Genomic DNA, 20,840 nt, shown 5'->3' with positions numbered 1-20,840 from the left:
TTTCATCCCAATGTCAAAGTAGTGCATCTGCCACCAAATACTACAGTGGTCACCCAACCTATGGACCAAGGAGTTACTGCAACTTTCAAGAAGTATTATTTACATCATATTTTTCATCAGGAAATGAAAGCAATTGATAAAACAAGAACAATTTTGCAACAATTTTGGAAGAACTATTACATCAACTTTGCTTGGGGTGAGATTTTTGGCTGTCACCGTGAATAGGATTTGGAAGAACCTTTGCTCACAATTTGTTCATGAAATTCATGGACTTGAGAAGATGGATAAGGAATCCAAAGAAATCTTCAACAATTTAGTGACCCTTAGCAAGAAGCTGGAGCTAGATCTGCAAAAGGACGACTTCATTGAACTCTGCTATGCAACACGAGGAGCTTACTAATGAGGACTTCATGGAATTAGAGGCCCAGAGAAAATATGAAGACAGTGAAGAATAAGCAGTAACCTAAGAACCAGAGAGAGTCACAACACAGGAAGTAGAAAGAGTTTTCTTTATTGAAGAGGCACTATTAGTTTTTGAGGCATAGGACCCCAATGTAGAACGATACACAAAGGTTGCAGCAGCTGTTCAGAATGCCATCCAGTGCTACGGAGTCATCTATGTTGAGAAAAAAAGAGCTACTCCTCAGACGTCACTGGATCATTCTTTCAGGAAGGTAGACAGAACTGAATCCACCAAAAATCCTGTGTCATCAGTGTCAAGTGTGAGCAAAATCCATGTTGCCCTTTATCTCCTATTGCTGATGATCCTTCAGCTTCACCATCTCCCACCTACCCTCCCACCTCCAGTTAGTAGCTGTCTTCTTGTCAATTCACTCCATGAAATTACCTATCTACCAGTTGTTACAGTGTACTGTACCACCATTTTGAGGTAACTATATAAGTAAAAATAGTTTATTTATATTATTTTTGTGAGGTTTTTTTTTTATGCTTTACATTGTATATTAGTTCTGTGTCAACAATGTATAAGACTCACTTTGTTGTACTTACGAACAATTCTGACTTACAAACATTCTCCAGGAATGGAACTTGTTTATAAGTCAGGGACTTACTGTACTACTATTAGGTCTAAATTTCAGACAGAGAAACTAGGCACAAAGAATATAATGGAATTATTAATTCAGGATATATAATCTATTAAGTAGTAGAGAAAATACAAATTCAAATTGGAACACCAATCAAGGCTGCTAACCATTAAACTACCTTCCTGATTTCTGATGAAGCTGGAGCCTCCCTGCCAAAAGAGATTTAGCTAAAATTCTCTCAATATTCTCAGTGCTATTTTCATGTAAGGGTATAAAGTGCTGTATATAATTTTTAATAGTTAAAGTCTTAGGCCCTTGTGAGTCCCTCTGATTCTGGACTCTAATATTAATCTGTAGATTTTATTTTGCTTCTAAGTTACAATGGATGATAAACAATTCACTACAAGTTAGGAATTAATTCAGTTTTAATGAGGTAACCGTCTTGCAGGAAGACAGGAGAAGAAATCTGAGGTAATACTGTGCACACCATAATTTGTCTTTCGCTTTCTCAACTCCTTCCACGCAACTCTCTCTTCACCCATTTTTTACCCCAAGTACTCGTTAAGCCAATGTTACTAAGAAACATTGGTTTTTCCTAAGAAAAATTCTGATCTTCACAAATTGTCTTTTGTTCACAATATAAAACAACACTACAGGTGTTATTAACATGAACTGAACAAATATTGATTCATAATCTACTATTGGCCACACCAGAAGATTTGTGTTTCAAAATCATTTAGATTTTCCTGAGAGAAGAAAAACAGAAAAAAAAAATCAAATAAATGAATTAAAACAAAAACATCATAATGTGACCAGAACTTTGGGAAAAAATTATAATAGTTTTCAGTTCAGATTGAAAATTGGGTTGTCTCATAAACCCTACCTTGGAAGATGATATTCAAACTCAGAGCTCTGGGAAAATAAAGATCCAGTCATATCCGGCAGAGGGAGCAACACACAAAATCCCTAAAGTGAGAATTACGTTTTCCAGAAACAGAAAGAAGGCCACAGTGGCAACAGCAGTTGAGGAGAGAGTGCCCTGTCTCTAGATCAGAAATAGATGAGCAAGCAGGTGGAGTACAGTTTGTAAGCTAGTGAGAAGTTTGGTTTTCATTCTGAGTTGCAGCAGTGAGGGTTCAGTTAGAGAGGCAGAGCCCTAAGAATGACAAAGAAAAAGGGATCTTAGTGCAATTGTAGAAGTTAAGTAGTTTGTGGCTTCTTTGGCTCTAGTCCTGAGGTCATCAGGCAGGCATTTGAGAAGAAAAACATTGGCATGAAATAGGGATGAAAAGGGACAAAGTGAACTTCATGAGGATAGGCAGGGCTGAGCTAGAAACCACAAAGACAAGCTGAGCAATGCCACCACAAAAGTATAATGGGAAGACATTGGAGAGTTTTAAGCAGCAGAATCACATAGTCTGGTTTTTCAAAATCTTTACAATGACGATGTTGATGGTAATAAACTAAGTTGGGAAGGAACTTCAAAAACAGATGTAAGAAAGCCAACTAGAAATCTACTTGAATCTGTAGTGTTCTGGAAAATGTTTAACAACATTCTGCAGGAAGAGGAATATTTGTACATTTATCAATTTCTATTGCATAAAATTGTCCATCCTGCCAGTTTTAGCTACCAAAAGGTTAGAAACCAGATCACCAAATTCCTGAAAATTTGACTATCAGCGCTCACAAGCAGGTACAGATCAGCTTCAGGACACAAATGATCCGAGCCAAAAGATGAAAGCTTGAGTAAAGGAGACTGAGAGAAATACAAAGCATGCTCTGAAAGTAGTTGAAAAGCTTGCTATTGATTTAAACATGGTGAGTAATGGGGGAATAACATTTATTTTTTACTTGGGCAGATGCTGGTATCATTTACTCATCTAGGAGAGTCTGGGTTGGGAACTGGAAAACACTCAAAGTTCTAATTTAGCCATGATAAAACTCAATATAAATCTAAAACTTGCAGGAACTATTGAAGTTCTGAGAGGAGATGATTCATTGAAATGAGATTTCAAAATCATCAGCATGTATCAATAATTAAAATCATTGTGCAGTCATTCCTCAGTATTCACAATAGGTTCCAGGACTTCTTACTAATACCAAAATCCCTGAATGCACAAGTGCCTTACATAAAAGGCCACAGTATTTTTATGTATCCTATGCGTATCCTACTATATTCTTTAAATCATCTCTATATTGCTTATAATACTTAATAAAATGTAACTATTATGTAAATAGTTATTACGCTCTATTGTTCAGGATACAATGACAAGAAAAATCTTGTACGTGTTCAGTGCAGACACAGTTTTTTTGTTTTGTTTGAATGTTTTTTTTTTCCTTCTGGCTTTTTGCCAAAGGTTGAGCCCATTTTCTTTGCACTGAGCTACCCTCCACCCGAATCCTTTTATTCTTGAGCCAGGGTTTCAGTGAGTTGCTAAATTGCTCAGGCTAAGCTTGGACTTCTGATCCTCCTGCCTCAGCCTTCCAGAATACTGGGACTACAGGCATGTGCAACCAATCCCCAGGCAGACACAATTTTGTTCAACACTTCCCATCCTTCGTTGGATGAATCCAAGGATTCCAAACCTGTAAAACCTATAGATATAGAGAGCCCACTGTTTTAGTTTTTTATTTCTACATGACAAAATATCAGGTTTAATGACAAACCTTTGTTATAGAGTCTGTTGATCAGAACTCTCAGTGCTTCTAATTTATAATCTCTTATAAGTTTGCAATGGAATTATCTTTCAGAGCTGTGGTCTCAGTTGTAGTCTAAATGAGGGGAGGATCCATCTGCAAGGTCATTCATGTGGTTCTTGCCAAAACTCAGTTGCCCAAAGATTGTTGAGCTGAATGTTTCTTCAGTTCCTTGGCACATAACACTCTAAAAGGCAGCTGGATTTTCTCAAAATGAGCAAGTAGATGTAAGAACACATCCCAGAATGAAGCCAGTTTTCTTGTAACACAATATTAGACATGATATTTAACATTCCATATTTTTGACATAGTCTATTTGTTAGAAAGCTATCACTATATCCATCCCAGAAACAAGGTTAGAGGATTACAAGAGATATGAATACTTGGTGGCAGAAATTACTAGGGATCAGTCTGGAAGCAGCCTATCACAGTTGTGCAAGTAAATAACACTAACCAGGAAATATGCAGATATAGACAAGACAAGATGGCTCAGGGATTTGACTGGAGCCATTCCAGCCTTTCTAGGTTTACAGAAAGGGAAGAGCCAACATAATAGAAGAAAAGAGTGATATAAGTGAATAGGGAGTGAGGTCTCATGGAAGTAAGAAAGAAAAGAATATTTTAAGAAGCTGGTAGTTATCATCTATGAAAAATGATACTGATAGGTCAAGTAGGAGATGTGTTCCCAAGGTTCAGCATCATGGCAGATGTAAGTGACCTTTAAAAGAGCTATTTTAGTTGATTTATGAAAAAGGAATGTTAAAGGTACAGCATAAATTATGTGTTCAAAAAGCTTTTCTTTACCTCTTAGGAACCATATTGTACAAAGCATTCGAATGAAACCTAAATAGACAAAGGACTTAGAGTTGATATAAAAAATGTTAATGATATTGACTGTCAGCTCAATCCATATTTAAAACCAGATATTCAGGCCTTTCAAGCATATGATTTTTTAGACTTTCCAGTAAATTCCCTCATTTACCCAAGACAGTTATAAATGAGTTTCTAATGTTTGATATTCAGTCCCAACTAACATTTGACTCAGTACTGGTTCCTCTCTACATCCCTGAGCAAGCTTGAGTTCCTTGCATCTGTCTTCTTGGAATATGAGAGACCTTTCTGCAAAGTTCTTACAGCATTCCTGCAAATAGACCCCTCATGTGCAATTTCAACACAACTTCCAAATATTGTAAGTTAAATTAGCTTCAACTAAAGCAGAATCTCCCATTAGAAAGGGAGATGAAATGAGGCATGCCTCATTATGCTCAGCCATTGCACACTGATTAGAATTTGAAGTAGGAGAAAAGGGCCTATAAATACAATGGACACAGCGGAGTTTTTCACATGTGGTTACCTATGTATACTTTGAACACACTAAAACCCATTCCTTAGTCCAGAAGATAATAACTAAGAATCCATACTCAACTGAAAGTTTTGAAGTACCAAATTCTGTCTTGTTCCTGAGAAAATACCTGGCCACACTTGCTAAATATACCACCATACTCTTGAAATGTAGTGTTAATAGCCCAGCACGTAAGGGCAGAATTGTTTTAACCAATAAGAGACACCCTTAAGGTAGGAGAAGGTTCCTACTTTACAAAGACATAACAAATCGGAAAAGTATTGTCCAAGGCATAGGACAACATTGATGCAATTGTGAACATCTCTTCATGAAATGGTATTCATCATTCTTTATTTCTATTTACTGTCTTGGAAATTTTTAGGATATTTACCTAGTCATAAAACAAGTCAAATAATGAAATATGACCCATAATTTATGTAGCTGACTTAGTGCACAGTCCCATTACATTTCTGAGAGTTAGGAACATCCTTCTTTCACTATGAGACAAAAAGCAATAGTCCATTCACACAAGGTACAAGACTCTTCTTTCCCTCCCTCATCAGCACTACTATGCTGATCAGGGCCACATCTGTTCAGTGTGTTTTGCACAAGAAAAAAAAAGCCTATTGGGGCTCTCAAAGGATGTACAGATCATATATATATATATATATATATATATATATATATATATATATATGATTTCTTGTTCAGGGTGAATCCTAGTTCTCTCGACAGAATGCTACACAACAAATCTCAAAACTGGAAAAGCCAACAAAAGAACAATTTCTTAACTTCCATCTAGTATTTGTAGTACCTCTGTAGTATTCCTTCCTGCCCTTGAAAATCTTCATGAACAAAGAATTCATCAGTTGATAAGGCTAACAGTTCTGAATTTAGTCAGCTTTGATGAAATCTGCTCCAAACACTACACATAAAATTCAAAGCACTGGGAGTGTGGGCCAAAGATATTCCTTGGGTTTTTATCACTAAATAGTATAAAGCAATTTTACATATTTTACTTCACTTAAATTCTGAACTGATCCTATTTTGTAACATGTGTGTGTGTGTGTGTGTGTGTGTGTGTGTGTGTGTGTGTATTGGTGTGTTGCTTGGCTTTCCTATTACTGGGACAAAATATCTGACAACTACTACTTAAAGGAAGAGAGGTTTGCTTTGGCTCAGAGGTTCAGAAAGATTCATCCCCTGGGGGTCAGGTCCAAGACAGAAACATCATGGTGGAAAATCATGGCAGAGCAAAAGTGCTTAGTTCTTTTTTTTTTTTTTTTTTTTTTTTGTACCAGGGATTGAACTCGGGTCCATGCACTTGCAAGGCAGGCGACGGAACCACTGGGCTAAAGCCCCAGCCCAAAAGTGCTTAGTTCTTATAAAATGGAGTACTACTCAGCCATAAAGGATGAGAAACTAGAGTCATTTATAGCTAAATGGATGCATACTGAGGCCATACTCTTATGTGAAATAAATAGGACACACATGTGTAAATACCAAATAGTATCTCTAGTGTGAGAAATTAAAAGCATAAATAAGGATGAAAATGATTAAAATGAATAATTGATAATTTGAAATAGGAAAAGGTCCAAAGAGGTAGGGGTGGCAGGAGGGGAAGGGGAAAGGGAAGAAGGGAAAGGAAAAATTATGAGAAAGAAAAAAAAATGGAAACAAAGTCTATGTAAATAGGGAAGGGTGGTGGGGGTAAAGGGTGCATAGGTAATGGGGAAAAAAATAAGAACTAAGATACATCATGTTCAGGTACAAGCACCCAATGATAAATGTAAATGTATTGTATACCTAAAATGTACATATATATATAAATATATATATTTATATATTTATATATATATAGCTTAGTTCATGGCTGGCAGAAAACAGAGCAGAGGAGCAGCACCAGAGAGGAAGGGGCAGGGGACCAGACAGAGGACCAAAGGTCATGCCCCCATGACACAGCCAGACACACTCAGAAGTGTGCTTTACTCATCCCTTAGGCAAATCCCAACCCATTCACATTAACAATCAAGCTTCACTGTCACAGTGTGTCCCTCTGTCTATCTACACAAACATATATATATGTGTGTGTATATATATATATATATGTCTAATAATGTAATAAGTACATGAGCAGTATCTTTTTTATACTATATATGTTAAATATTTAAGGCAAACTTTTTTGTGTCAGTTAGGCAGTCACCCAAAATCGCTTAGTCAGTGAGTAAAGTAACAAAGTAATTAGGATGATAAAAAGAATCATAAAATATTCCAAAATTAGTAGACTGATATGGCTAAGGATGACCAAAGGACTGTGAAATTGCTGCTATTTCTAAAGTCTTCATTTTCGAATACCTTGGAAATTAGTTTAGAATACAATGCTCTATACATGAAAACAGGGTTCTAGATACTTTAGCTACAAAACAAACTTCCTGAGACCTAGTGAAGCACACAACTGTCTTATTATATTCACAGATTGTTGGCCAGGCATTCAGAACCTGCAAAGCAAAGCTAGGACTGTGACACTTTTTCTGTTGTTTTTATTTTCATTATTTTATTTTGTTCCATAATACCTGATGTCTCAGCTAGAGTTTAAAAAAAAAAGTGGGAGCTGAAATCTTCTACAGGCTTACTAACTCATATATGTAATAACTTAACCCTAATTCATATATGTAATAGGTAATGCTTTTGAGAGTGCAGTCTACAAAGTCTGCTACTTCTTTCTGTCTACATCAAAAATCAACACAAAGCTGACTGCTCCTTCTTTTTTCCAACTTAATTAGAGCTACACCATACAATTTTTACATGAAAATCTGTGCTTAAAGGATAAAAGTAGAATCAGAGTCTATATAAATAGCTCAGACAATATTTTTATATTAATTACTAAATAACTACTCTTATTCAACAATGTAATAGAATCTCTGGGCACAGTTTCTCGATTTGTGCAATTACTATCCCCATTCGTAGGAGGCAAATATGATAAACTCATTTGGATATGGATTAATCAGGGGTATAAACAAGAGACTTACATTTTTAAACATACAAAGTTCAATTTCTTTACTTTGGTATCCTGTCATTTTGTTTGTAATATTCCCCTCTAAACATTATGTGTTAGAAACTTTATACCAAGGCATAGTGCTAAGAGGTGTGGCCAGATGGGAAGTTTCAGTCAGGAGGGCTTCACCCTCATGAAAAGGTTAATGCTGATTTTAAACGGGCTAAAAGAAGGAGCCCCATCTCTTCTCTGTCTTGCTTTTTCTTTGCTCTTTTCCCATGAGATGATGGAGCAAGAAGGTCTTCACCAAATGTTCCACCCTTGATCTTGGATTTGCCAAACTCAAAGTGGAGAGAACGAATTTCTATTCTTATAAATTGCCCAGCCCTAGGGATTCTGTCATAGCAGCACAAAATGGACTAATACATCTATTATGAACACTTCTATTCTCTAAAGCCATGTCACTTCTTCCTCGAAAATATTTGTATGATGGAAATGTTTGAGTGAAAGATTTCCAAAGAGATCAGCAATAGCTGCAGACTTCAGAGTAATGTAATTTACACCATTGAGCTTGTTTTGACCTGTACATTTACAACATGTCTGATGTCACTTTCTTGCTCAATCATGGAAGATTTGGAGTGTCGGTCTTTGAAAGAAGCAACTTCACAACACAGCAGGTCTCCAGGGCTCCTCAACAACAAGATCTCAAAAGAAATTACATTTTGTTTTTGAAGTGGTAGCCAACATATATCTCTATAACAGTGAGCTCTTTTTAAATTCCCTTAAATCTCAAAACTAACTTAAAAATCAAGACTCTCTTAGGAAAGAAAAGGTGATACTGAACAGATTATAAATTAAAAGCCAATAAAGTTCATTGAGCTCACTTTTACCTGGAGAACCTAAAGCCTTTTTTAAAGAATAAAGGGATAAGTAGAGGAAGAAATTGTGCTCCCTGGGATAGCTTTCACAAGCTACCTGGGCATTAATCTTGTACTTTTTTCATGAGAAGTTCCACTGGTTCCATTTGCAAATGCTATGGCATCACACTGGAAAGAGATCATTTTGGCAGTGATTTTACCTCCTGAGCTTTTAACAGAAAAGTAAGATTCAAAACACAGGAAATTGCATCATTCTAGTACTCAACATTACTTCCTACACTGGTTTCTTCTTTTTTTGTAAAATAAATTCATATTTCTCCTACATTTAAAATCTATGTCTTCTTGTAAGATTGCTCTTTCCTCACTAACTTTCCTCTCACAGTTTTCACTCTTGATACATAGTTTAAAAGTTTAGCTTTGACTCTTTCCTTGAAGTACGGTCTTCAATACTATATCATTCTACCAAAATGCATAGAAGGTTAGGGATTCTGATTCAAGCCAAATAGAATATCCAATTTTGCTGTCAATTCTAGATCTTCTCCTTGCATTTGATTTAGCTTACCATCTTTTAAGAAATACTATTGTCTTAGTTACTTTCTCATCGCTGAGACACAATATCTGACATCCATAATTTGAAAGAGGAAAGGTTTATTTTGGCTCATTCTTTACAGAGCTCTCAGTCCATAGCTGGCTAGCTTCAAGGCAAAGAGGTATGGCAATGGGAAGCAAAGAATACAATCAAGAGAGGAGGAAGACACATCCTCCCAGGCCACGCCCACAGGGACTCATCTCCTCTGACCAGGCTTCATTCCCAGCAATGCCACATTTAGCTGTAAAGTTATCAGTAGGCTGATCCACTGATGAGTCTCCCACCCCTGTGATCCAATGGACCCTGCCACAGCCCCACCTATGTACACACGAGGCTTTGGGGAGATATCTGGATACAAAGCATAACAGTTACTTTCTCCTAAAGTGACTTCCTTTCCTTGAGGTGGTTTCTCGATTTTCTCTTGTGTCCTTTGCATTATCTTCCATGTTTTCCTCCACCTGAGTGCTCCTGTCAGCACTGTGCCACAGCTCTCCTTACAGTGCGTCTAGATCAAGGCACCCACCTTCTAGATGATGTCTCCATGATTTGCCCTCCACCAGGGACAAGCGGAAGCCGATTTGTAACAGTTTGTCACACTGTATTACTAAATTTTCAATAATTGTGCCAGCTTGTTTTTAGCAAAGCCAGTATTAAAAATTGAAATACATAAACTTACACTCAAATAAATTACATTTATAAGACAGGTAATGATTGTGCAGATATCATCACTTCTCAATTACTTGACTACATTTTACCATGTTTTAGGATCTTGAGGGGTTTTTTTTTGCATCTATTGTATTCATAAAATAGAAATAAATTTTGAAAGGACCACTGTGCAATTCTGCATTAAAGTCTAAAATACACCCTCCCTGGTGAGTGTATTTGCACTACAGAAATTAGCAACAACTACAGATCAGAACTCTGGTTTTTGGAAATCAGGTTGTTAAACACTGGCCAGCACATCGTAGTCTCTCTGCACACACTGATAACCTCAGCCCTCCCTTGATGAACAAACAGCCTGTGATGGACTAGGAATACCTGCAGTCAGTCAGTGATGACCCAGCAGGACCCCTCCTGAAAAAGCTATCTCTGTTCTGCAACTGCCGTTCCGAGTGAGGCAGAGATGCAGGCACAAGAGGCAAGATGAAATAGAACAGGGAATAAAGCTGCGAGGCCTGAGGACAGGGTCAAATCAAGCAGGCCTGAAATAGCTGAGCTCCATCATTTAGACAAATAGCCTTCTTAGTTTAAAAAAATTACATGTATGTCTTATGTGCTTGTTAATGACAAACTATAGTCAACTGTGTGTATAACTGTATACTTACCTACTATATCTGTAATTTTCCTTGTCCATATTAAAGGTTACAAATTAAAATAGAAAAATAACAATAATAATAATAATAATAATATCATGGTCTCTATCTCATCCAAATTGTCCTAGATAAGAAAAAAAAAAACAAATGGAAGACCTGTGTTTATTGTATACAAGATAATACCAGTCAGAACATCCAGGCCTTACAACAGAACAATCAGAAAGTCAGCACTTAACTGCAAAGAAAATTAAAGATTTTCTTTCTTGCTGACTTTTATTGCATACCATTTCCTTGATGCTATAAAAATTCTCCAGTTTTTCTCACTTTTTCTCTGTAGTTAACTTTAAACAAAATCTCCAAGAAGATAGCTTATAAGTTGCGACTGTGATTTAAATTAAAAGAAATACTTTGTGGTTGAATCTTGAAGTATAGTCAGCAATATGAATTGGAAAATTCTTATTCAATAAGTGTGCTTCAACCCTCTTTGATGTTTACTGTACAATTTCTCTGTCTCAAATGCAAGATGGCGAAGACTTTCATCTTTCCTCCTTCCTCATTACTTGTGATTCATAGGTTTTGGTTGAAAGTGTTTTCAGAAGAACTTTTCAGAAAAAAATTTATGTGTATCATAATACTAACTGTTAAATAATCATTTATTATCCAAAATCATCTCAATAATTTGAATTATCATATTTGTTTAAGGTTATACTTAATTTTTTTCTAAATAAAATTACTCTCCTAAAAACTAGAATGGCTAAACTTCTTATTCTCTTCTGATACTTTGATAAATCTCATTATTAAGAAAGGTAGGAGTTGGGGGGGATTTAGCTCAGTGGTTCCGGTGCCTGCCTCGCAAATGCAAGGTGCTAAGTTCTATCCCTGGTACCAAAAAAAAGGTAGGAGTTAAAATGTGTTTATTAAAAATACATTTACACATTTTTCTATTTTTATATACCACATAAAAATCTTCATTTTAGTTTCTAAAACCTAATTAAAATAAATAATATAGCCGGGGATTTAGCTCAGTGGTTCCACTGCCTGCCTCACAAGCGGAGGGACCTGAGTTTGATCCCCGGTACCCAAAAAATAAAAAATAAGTAAATGATATTAGCACATATCATAGCTTTGAATTCCATGTTTGTTTTCCAAATGTCAAGGCTTATGCTCAAAATTATATTTTTTCTTCTTCAAATTGACCATATAGAGACAGGATTCTCTAATAATAAAATAATATGAGAGAAAACTGGGCAACATTTATAATTAAACAGTTGGGATTAATGTAACAAGAAAAATTTCTTTTCATTTTGGTACCTTTCTGACTTACTTAAATATGTTAGAATGAATATGCACAAAAAAGAAATCGAAAGTTGATTATTGAAACATAGTGAATTTATTATATAAACAACTGTGGTTTGCAGTATATTATGAAACATTTAACATTAAATTGGTAGTCTGTTACAAACCAGAAAACAAAATAAATCAAAAGTATATTGCTTTCTCCATTTCTTTCAAAAGATCTCAGTCCCAATATCTATTTATTTGAAGAGTTATAGAGATGGAGTATTCCTTTCATTTCTATCCACATGCACTTTAAATTTGGTTGTCATCCACATTGTTTTTAATGAGAACTTAATGTTTGTAAGTCAAACCTGGTAGATTCAGTTTCCACTTAAAGTTGTTTGTATTTGTGACTGAAATTATCTTCAGTTCTGTGGATCTAGTCTTCTTGCCACACACATCTCAGTAAAATTAAACGAGGAACACAGCAGGAGAGAGTGAACAAAAGAATAGTTACACATCTGTAATCTCTAAGGGAGGGGTCAAAACCTGGGAATTTTCGAGGACAGTTTAGTGGCATAGGCAAAGAACAGAGGAGAGTTTAACCAAGTGTGATTAAAAACAGGAATGTTCCTGGTGTCCAAAAACCTGTGTTTGAAACTTACATGGGGGGCTTGCAGCTTTATGATTTCAAAAATGTACCTTAAACATTTTCCTCCTCTATTCCCTGGCTTGAAAAAAGGGTCTAACACAAAGAGATGCTGTGAATTTTAACCCAATGACTCCTACGGTTAATGTAAAAGCACCAGCTCTTAGTAACAAATGAGAATTCACACAAATCCTAGCAACCTCTTTATACCACTGAAGTTCTCCTCACAGACCATCCTAACAGCATAAAATATTTCCCTGAATTTCAAGCATTTTACTAACACATGATTATATATCCTCACAAGGCTACATTAAAAAAGAAAATCAAAGTTTTTTGCTAGACTTTTAAGACAGAGATCACTTTCTCTTAAGGAATGTAGTTCTTAGCGCGCTCCTGCTAGTACAACAAAGATGAAGGACTAGGTAATTTATAAATTACACGAGTTTATTTCTCAGTTGTGGAGCTTGGAAATCCTAGGTCAGACAAGGCACCAGCACATTTGGTGGCTGGTGAAGGCATGCTACTGCTGCCAGGTCCTCCCACATTAGAACACAGAAAGGCAAAAGGGCTAGGGTGCCTCCTTCAATCTCCACCATACAAGGATACCTGTGAGCCATCGATGAGGAGCAGGCTCTTCCAGACACCAAATCTTCAATCACCTTGAACTTGGACTTTCTAGCCTCAGAGCTCCCATGCAGATATTTCTGTTGTTTACAGATTACTCAGTGTATTTTGTTTCAGCAACATGAATGCAGTAACAGCAATTAAGGGAAAAAAAATACTGAAAGAAGAAATCTGGAGCCCAAGAGCAGCTGACTTTGGCAACACTTCATTAACTGTTTGAATAATTTTTCCATTTCATTAATTAATTTTATGTATCTACTAGGTTCTAAGTTGTTCCAAGTGCTAAGGATACAATGAAGAGAAATAAAATTTATCCCTGGTTTACACTCAGCCTCGAGTTCAATAGGAATAAACAACTATAATTAAGCATGATGTTACAGAGAAAATAGGGGATATAGTGAAAATGTAAACAAAGATACTTGAGAAGGGACAGGGCCTTGAAATTCAAGGAAGATTCCTTAGAAGTGACAGCTAGGGTTTCCTTCCACCTTTCCCCTGTCTCACTGTCCTTGGCTTAAATATGGAGATAGAGAATAAAGTGAGTTAGAGAATAAAGTAGTGGTTATCAGGGTTGGGGCTGGGGAGAAGAAAAAGAATGATACAGATCAAAGGAAATAAATTAGCAAAATAGAGGATGAAGAAGTTGAAAGTTCTAACATACAACATGAGGAGGATAGGTAATTATAGTATATTGTAGTCAAGATTTTTGTTGAATGAGTAGATTATAGCTGTTCTTGCCACAGGAAGGGAAAATGCCTAACTATGTGAGATGGTGGATATGTTAATTTGTTCCACTATAGCAATCATGTTGCTATATAACTCATAGTATCAAATTGTACAACTTTAGATATGCACTTTAAATATGCACAACTTTTAATATGCAATTTAAACTTAAATGTGAAATTTACTTTAAGCAAATCTTCAAATAAAAATTTGACTCCTTTACTATGCTACAAGGAAATGTAAACATTTTGTATACATATTTATAAATAGTAGACCTGGACTCCAAAATCAAATAAACAATAAATTAGAAACTCCTTAGCCAGCTCTTAGTTCAGTTTTAATTTGCAAATAATCAATCCCCAGATACTAATGATGAATCCAGACATTTAGTACCTTCACCATGCAATTATTGCATTCTGGCAATAGTAGCATATTTTTATCATATAAATAAGTGTTCTCTTTAAACTGAATGAAGAAAAAGCTAATTGTGCATTAGCTATTAGTCTATGTACAATTATATATGCTTATTTTATGTCAGGTCCTAGGTGGAACCTGACAGAATAGCAGAATTGAGTAGCAAAATATTCTTCAAATGATATATGAAGATGAATAAAAGGCTCAGCAGTAAGGCAGACTGATGAAATAGCAAATGAAACTTTTTCTTTGAAGAAAAAATTCCTCATCATTTTTAATAGGTATCAATTACAAGTAGCAGCTGGGATAAATTCATTAATATGCACTGTAAAAATTTCCAAGGAATTCTCAACTTTGCAGCCATTTGGAAGTCTAAAAATACAAATTACATTAACTTTCTGAAGAGTAATGAAAACTTAAAAGACTACTGAGCTTTTTCCCTAAGTGTGCATTTTCTACTGTAGAGATTAGAAATGGAGAAGGGGAGGAGGCTGGCAACTCTATCTTTTAATCCATTATTCATTCAGGATAGGGATAAAAGCCTAAGATAAAGAATATAAAGCTTTTTAGACCAAAAAGCTCTATTTTAGAGTATTAGATTAGCATTGCCAGGAAAAGCTCTTTTCTTTGAATCACTGGGAAAAAAAATCTGTCTCTTCTGGAGTCAATAAAATTGTAATCAATGTGATTCCAGCAGAAGCATTTGCAAAAATGATTAACATAAATAAAAAGGATTTCAAATGTATACATTTGGAAATAAATTTGGAAATGTTCAATTAATAGTCTTCAAGACTAATTTAGAGCATTCTCCTTGGACTTTATGAACATTTCAGTAGTTAACCTACATTGATTATATTAAATATAAGAATTTAAGACAATATTTACTTAATCCAAGCCCAATGATTATGATGAAATTATAGGAAACAGGCAACTACTCAATAACCATTCAGAAAGCTCTATTTCTAGCCTGAAATAGTTTATCAGGAAAAATTATTTGTACCTTGCACAAAAGTATATAATAGTGTACATAATCACTTTCTGTTACAATATTTTCAAAATTATTTAAATATAGCACATCTTTCATAGACTTCCATATATATATATATATATATATATATGGAGAGAGAGAGAGAGAGAGAGAGCACTCTGGAAAGCTGAGGCAGGATAATTGCAAATTCAATCCCAGTCTAGACAACTTAGCAATACAGCAAGAACATCTCTCAAAAAAAATTTAATAGGCTGTAAAAAAATGGATATACCTTGAGATCATGATATTAAGTGAAATAAATATGACACACAAGCTTAAATATCACATGATTTGTCTTACACGAGAAATCCAAAGTAAAATAAAGAGCAAAATAAAAAATAGGTAATAGGAAGTAGGGAGATAGACCTCTCTCAATGGGAAAATCAAGAGATGGAGGGGAGGGAGGAAGGGAAGGGAAACGGGATTTAAAAAAGGAATTAAGATGTAGTACATGTAGCAACTCCCCACAATGAATGTAAACACTATGTACTATAACATGTAAAAATAAAATAATTTTTTCTAAATGCCAGGTATATAGCTCAGCGAGAACATCCTGGGTTCAATCCTCAGTACTACAGGAAAAGAAGAAGAAAATATACAATGCAACTGACATTGACCTTAGCTTACAAAGGATATGAAGACTAAAAATATGTTGGAACTATTCTCAAAGAATAAGCCCATCTGTAATGATATAGAAAATAGTCTACCCCCCAAACTAAGATTGGAGACTGGTGAAAAAATTTTACCTGGCAAATTTAATAAATTAGTGGGTTAACTTTATTGTATTTTATTTATTTATTTATTTGTGTGTGTGTGTGTGTGTGTGTGTGTGTGTGTGTGTTACCAGGGATCGAACACAGGACCTTGCACTTGTGAGACAGGCATGGTGCCACTGAGCTAAATCCGCAGCCCAGTGGGTTAATTTTAAAACAAATGAAATCTAGATATACCAAAATTTCCTTGGGAAAATATCTATTTTCTGGCTAAAGCTAGCCAGCAAAATTATAAAAATAATATAATGTTTCTAAATAACATGTGCTCACATAATTAAAACAGAAAGGGCATTTTTAAAAATTGATCAATTCTCAATTTTATTATTATTTAGATTCTTAGATGTCTTAAAAGTTTGCTAAATTATCAAAATTTCTCAGGTATTGTAAGAAAAATACTCAAAAGATTTTTACTTTCACTTAAAACTGTATCCCACTTTCCAAAGAATGATGTAAAGACCAAAATACAAGCACATGAACATAAAAGCACACAATACACACACACACACACACACACACACACACACACACCAAGAAATTGGTAGAGAATAAGAAATTCAAAATCATTAAATTAATCTTATTGTTAGGGTGGAGAGTCAACTTGATTCTCTTGGGATCCACCCAGGGAATTAGTGGCCACAAGTTTGGGTGTGTGGGTGAATCACAAGGCCTGGCCTTGGAGTCTGTCTGGTTCCTTGCCCTTTCCTCTCTGGAAATGTGGCCCTGCCCTGTTTCCCAGATACTTGAACTATGCTGCTCTGCTCTGCCACACCCCTCAGCTCTGAGGTTTCTGCCTTGGAACCAGCTCAGCCTGTACTGAACCCCCTGAAACTCTGAGGCAAATTAAACCTCTCCTCCTTTCAACCAGGGGTGTCAGGTACTACATTTCAGCAATAAGACAGCTAACTAATAACACTTATGAATGGAGAAAAATGCAAATTACCAGTCTTTTGAGCTCCTGTGACTGAAAATAGTTTCTATTTTCTATTTTTAATAATTTATTGAATAAATTTTTAACTATTTTTATTTTAATTTTCTATTTTTTATTAGTGCATGTTTACAGTAAACAATGATTACATTCTATGTGGGGAGTTGGTACATATATATAACACATCTTAATTGTTTCTCCCTTTCTCCTTTCCTCCCACCCTTCCATAACAAATTTTTTTTTTTTGGTACCAGGGATCAAACTCGGGACCTTGCACTTGTGAGGCAGCTGCCAGAACCACTGAGCTAAATCCCCAGCCCCAATAACAAATTTTATTCCTTTTTCATTTGCTCATTCTTGAAGGAAATTCTTTAATATCTAATGCTCATTACCTTAAACACAAGTTTTATAGGTGTGGCATTCTAAAAATGAGTCATTGTCATGAATCTTTATAAAGATGACATTTAACACTAAGTCCACCATACCTACTATGTTTTGTAACATATCATATTATTTAGAGTATTTTTATGTATCAATTCTCAATGAGAATGAAATATATAACATTTAACAACATTCAGTGAAGATATTAGTTAAAACAGATAAGCTAATTAAGTTTATATGTCTCTGTCTTTTTTATCTTGGTAGGTATACCAAGTTCATGGCTGCACATACATCAAGGAATGAAGTAAGGAACCAAAAGAAGAGGTTAGGGAACTTTTATTGGAACTATAAAGAGGAAGACTAGCTCCTGAATTTCCAGGAGGTGTCCCAAATGGGTTGGACCCATGGCCTCTCTATTCAGAGCTAATTATAGATAACCAGAGCACATGAATTGTTCAGTCCTTCAGTGGCCACCTACCACAAGTGGCTCTGTGGATTTAAAATGACCAATTGGAACTCAGGCTTCTAACTCAGCTCTTCAACACATAGGGTTTACAGGACACTGGTATTTTAAGGAAAAAAAAACTGGTTAATTTACATTATAATTTACTCCCAACTCAGGAAGTTAGTAGGGAGGGGTCACACTTCCCTTTAGGAGGGAGCAGGCTGTATTCCATGTGTCTTGAGAAAGTTCATTCTTGGTCCAATGTCCTAGTTCACTGTCTATTCTTATTTTAATTCCCATCAATATTGCTGATTACCCAACTCTTATCTCAAGCCCTTCCCCTAGCTAGCTGCCTCAATCATAAGCTAACTAAACTATTTTCTACAGGGGCACAGAATACAGATTTTCTATTTTTGATATTGTGTTATGGCTTGTATCTAGATGCCCCCTGCAAGCCTCATGCTTTCATAGGTGAGGCTTTAGGGAATGACTAAATCATAGGTGTGTGATACTGAATCATGGGCACAGGATAACTGGATTAGTAAACTAATTGGATTAGTGTAGTTCTAGGTATGGCTGAATGGATTTACTGAAAACAGAAGATCCACCCTGGGTGTGAATGGCACAACCAAAAGGCTTGAAGCCTGAACTGAATTAAAAAGGAAATGGAAGAAGAAGGAAGGCTGTGGCTTCTGGCTGCTTTCTGTCTGCCCTGCCATGGACTGTTTCTTCTCTGTTGAGCCCCTCTGCCATTCTGTTCTGCCTTGGAGTCAGCCAACTATGTACTGAAACCTCTACAAACTGTGAGCCAAAATAAACCTTTCCTCTTTTAACTTGTGGGTATCAGGTCCCAGAGTATGGGAAACTGGCTAGTCTTGGGCCACAAACAAGTTATATTCAAGTCATGCTTAGCCAACATTTAAAACAGGGAGAATTCGTCCATAGTGATTCATCAGTGCCCTTGAAACAAAAGTTCTACCTCATTAGGCCTGCACTCCTGCATGTCTACCTTCAGATGAAGCTGAAAGAGATTGAAGGCCTTAGATAGTAGTTGGATCTATTTGTTTCAGCTGTTGCCTGGGCCCCTTTACTCATTTTCATTACCTTGCCTGGACCTCATTCTGAGAAGACTAAATGGCTAGCATCCATTTTAGAATGAAGGCCTAGAATCAAACAGCTATACTGTGTGGAAGAAGAATGTCAGGATTCACTTCCAAACTAAATCACACTAGTTCTACACACAACTTCTCCAACATTTTGGTTGGAAATAAATAAATGTTCTTAAATTCACAGTCTTAAACTACTGTAAAGGCACATTTTCCTCACCTCTAAATATATTGTACACACACATAAGAACAAATCAAAACATGCTGCTAAAATAAAGTGATAATTGCCTTTGAGTGGGTAGAGAAAAAAAATATCCTTCATAGGATTCTCATTCATGAGATGATTCTTTTAGTATATTTCAGAAAATTCTACTTTAAAAAAAAGTAATGAGTAAATGTCACTGATGGCATGGAAAAAGTAGAATTTTCAAAATTGTGAAAACCTAATTCATTTAGCATAAAATTATGAGATGAGTCAAGAAATATGTTTCTTTCCATTTTTATTAATGTCTTAGAAGTTATTTCTGTGAAATTCTAATTTAATTTTTACAAAGTGAAATTTTGTACAGGCTATCACAAAAACTTTTAAAGTACTTATAGCACTTTAGGTATTTTAAAACTGCAACTTGCATTTCAGTAAAATTGAAACCTCCCCTGGCTTCTTTAACTCAGCAGAAATTCCAATAAGGAATTGTTTTCTATGTTCCCCTTTCCTTGTCAGTGTTTTGATATTTTTATTTAAAGGGTTCACAGAGGATATTCTGATTAAGAGAAGAGAAAACTACTTTTGTAATTAGCAGAGAAATGTCTTTAGAAAAAACTGATTTCTGGAAAGTTTGCAATGCTCCTGCAGACGTCACTGCCACTGAAAACTTGGCAGATGTCTAATTATTATTGCAGTTTTTCAAAAAGCCTTTTTATGACTCACCAAGACTATGAAATCAGTTCCATTAAAAGACCTATCCTATATTATTCTGTCAGAATATCCTGATTTATATGTTATCTTCTGAGACTCATTGTGTTCAATCTGCCTCTGCCACAAACATGGCGATCCATCTTGTTCTCATAACTCGCTGCGGTTTCCCTCTTCCAACTCTCCCACCCTCCACTCATCAGAGCCTTTGGGGCAGTAAATAACAGTTGTTCCCTTTAAGAGGTAGACAGAATAATCATATTTCCAGGGACTCTTAAAACAGCTAATGTCACCATAGTCCATTTGTAATAAATGGATATTCAGTTCTTCTATGCTATAAAGCCAACTACAATGATTATGCGAGTCTACATTCACAGCTACCTGATTAAAATAGCTCACAAAATTATTAGTCTTCAATACTAAGTTCAACAAATGTCCATTTTGTCCTTAGCATTATTTTCTTAAAGCATATAAGCTTTTTAAATCAAAGTTATTAATATAATTTAAATCTGCCTAAAATGCACAGTTACTAATGAATTGTAAGGCTAATTTTGAAATTTGTTTCAAGTATTTTATAAGAAAAAACTTTTAAAGTGCGCTAAGGGAATGAAAGGGACATGAATCCAGTCATTCTGATGGAAGTTGAATATTTTATTATAAATATCAACAAAAAATAGTTAAAATAATTCAGTCTGAGTCAGATTTACAAGAATCAGAGAACTTAC

The 20,840-nt window shown here is 35.5% G+C and overlaps 1 long non-coding RNA gene across 1 annotated transcript in view; it reads right to left on the bottom strand.

The window, feature by feature from the left end:
* The window catches only part of LOC101722302 (uncharacterized), a 185,079-nt gene that overhangs the window by 163,928 nt on the left and 311 nt on the right, over positions 1 to 20,840 (bottom strand). The gene's annotated exons all lie outside the window — the stretch shown is intronic.

Source organism: Heterocephalus glaber, unplaced genomic scaffold, assembly GCF_053883595.1.
Source record: "Heterocephalus glaber isolate CG9 unplaced genomic scaffold, H.glaber_assembly_v1.0 deba00001572, whole genome shotgun sequence".
NCBI lineage: Eukaryota > Metazoa > Chordata > Mammalia > Rodentia > Bathyergidae > Heterocephalus > Heterocephalus glaber.
Note: the sequence above shows the minus strand (reverse complement) of the source record. Positions and strands in the feature narration are given on the sequence as shown.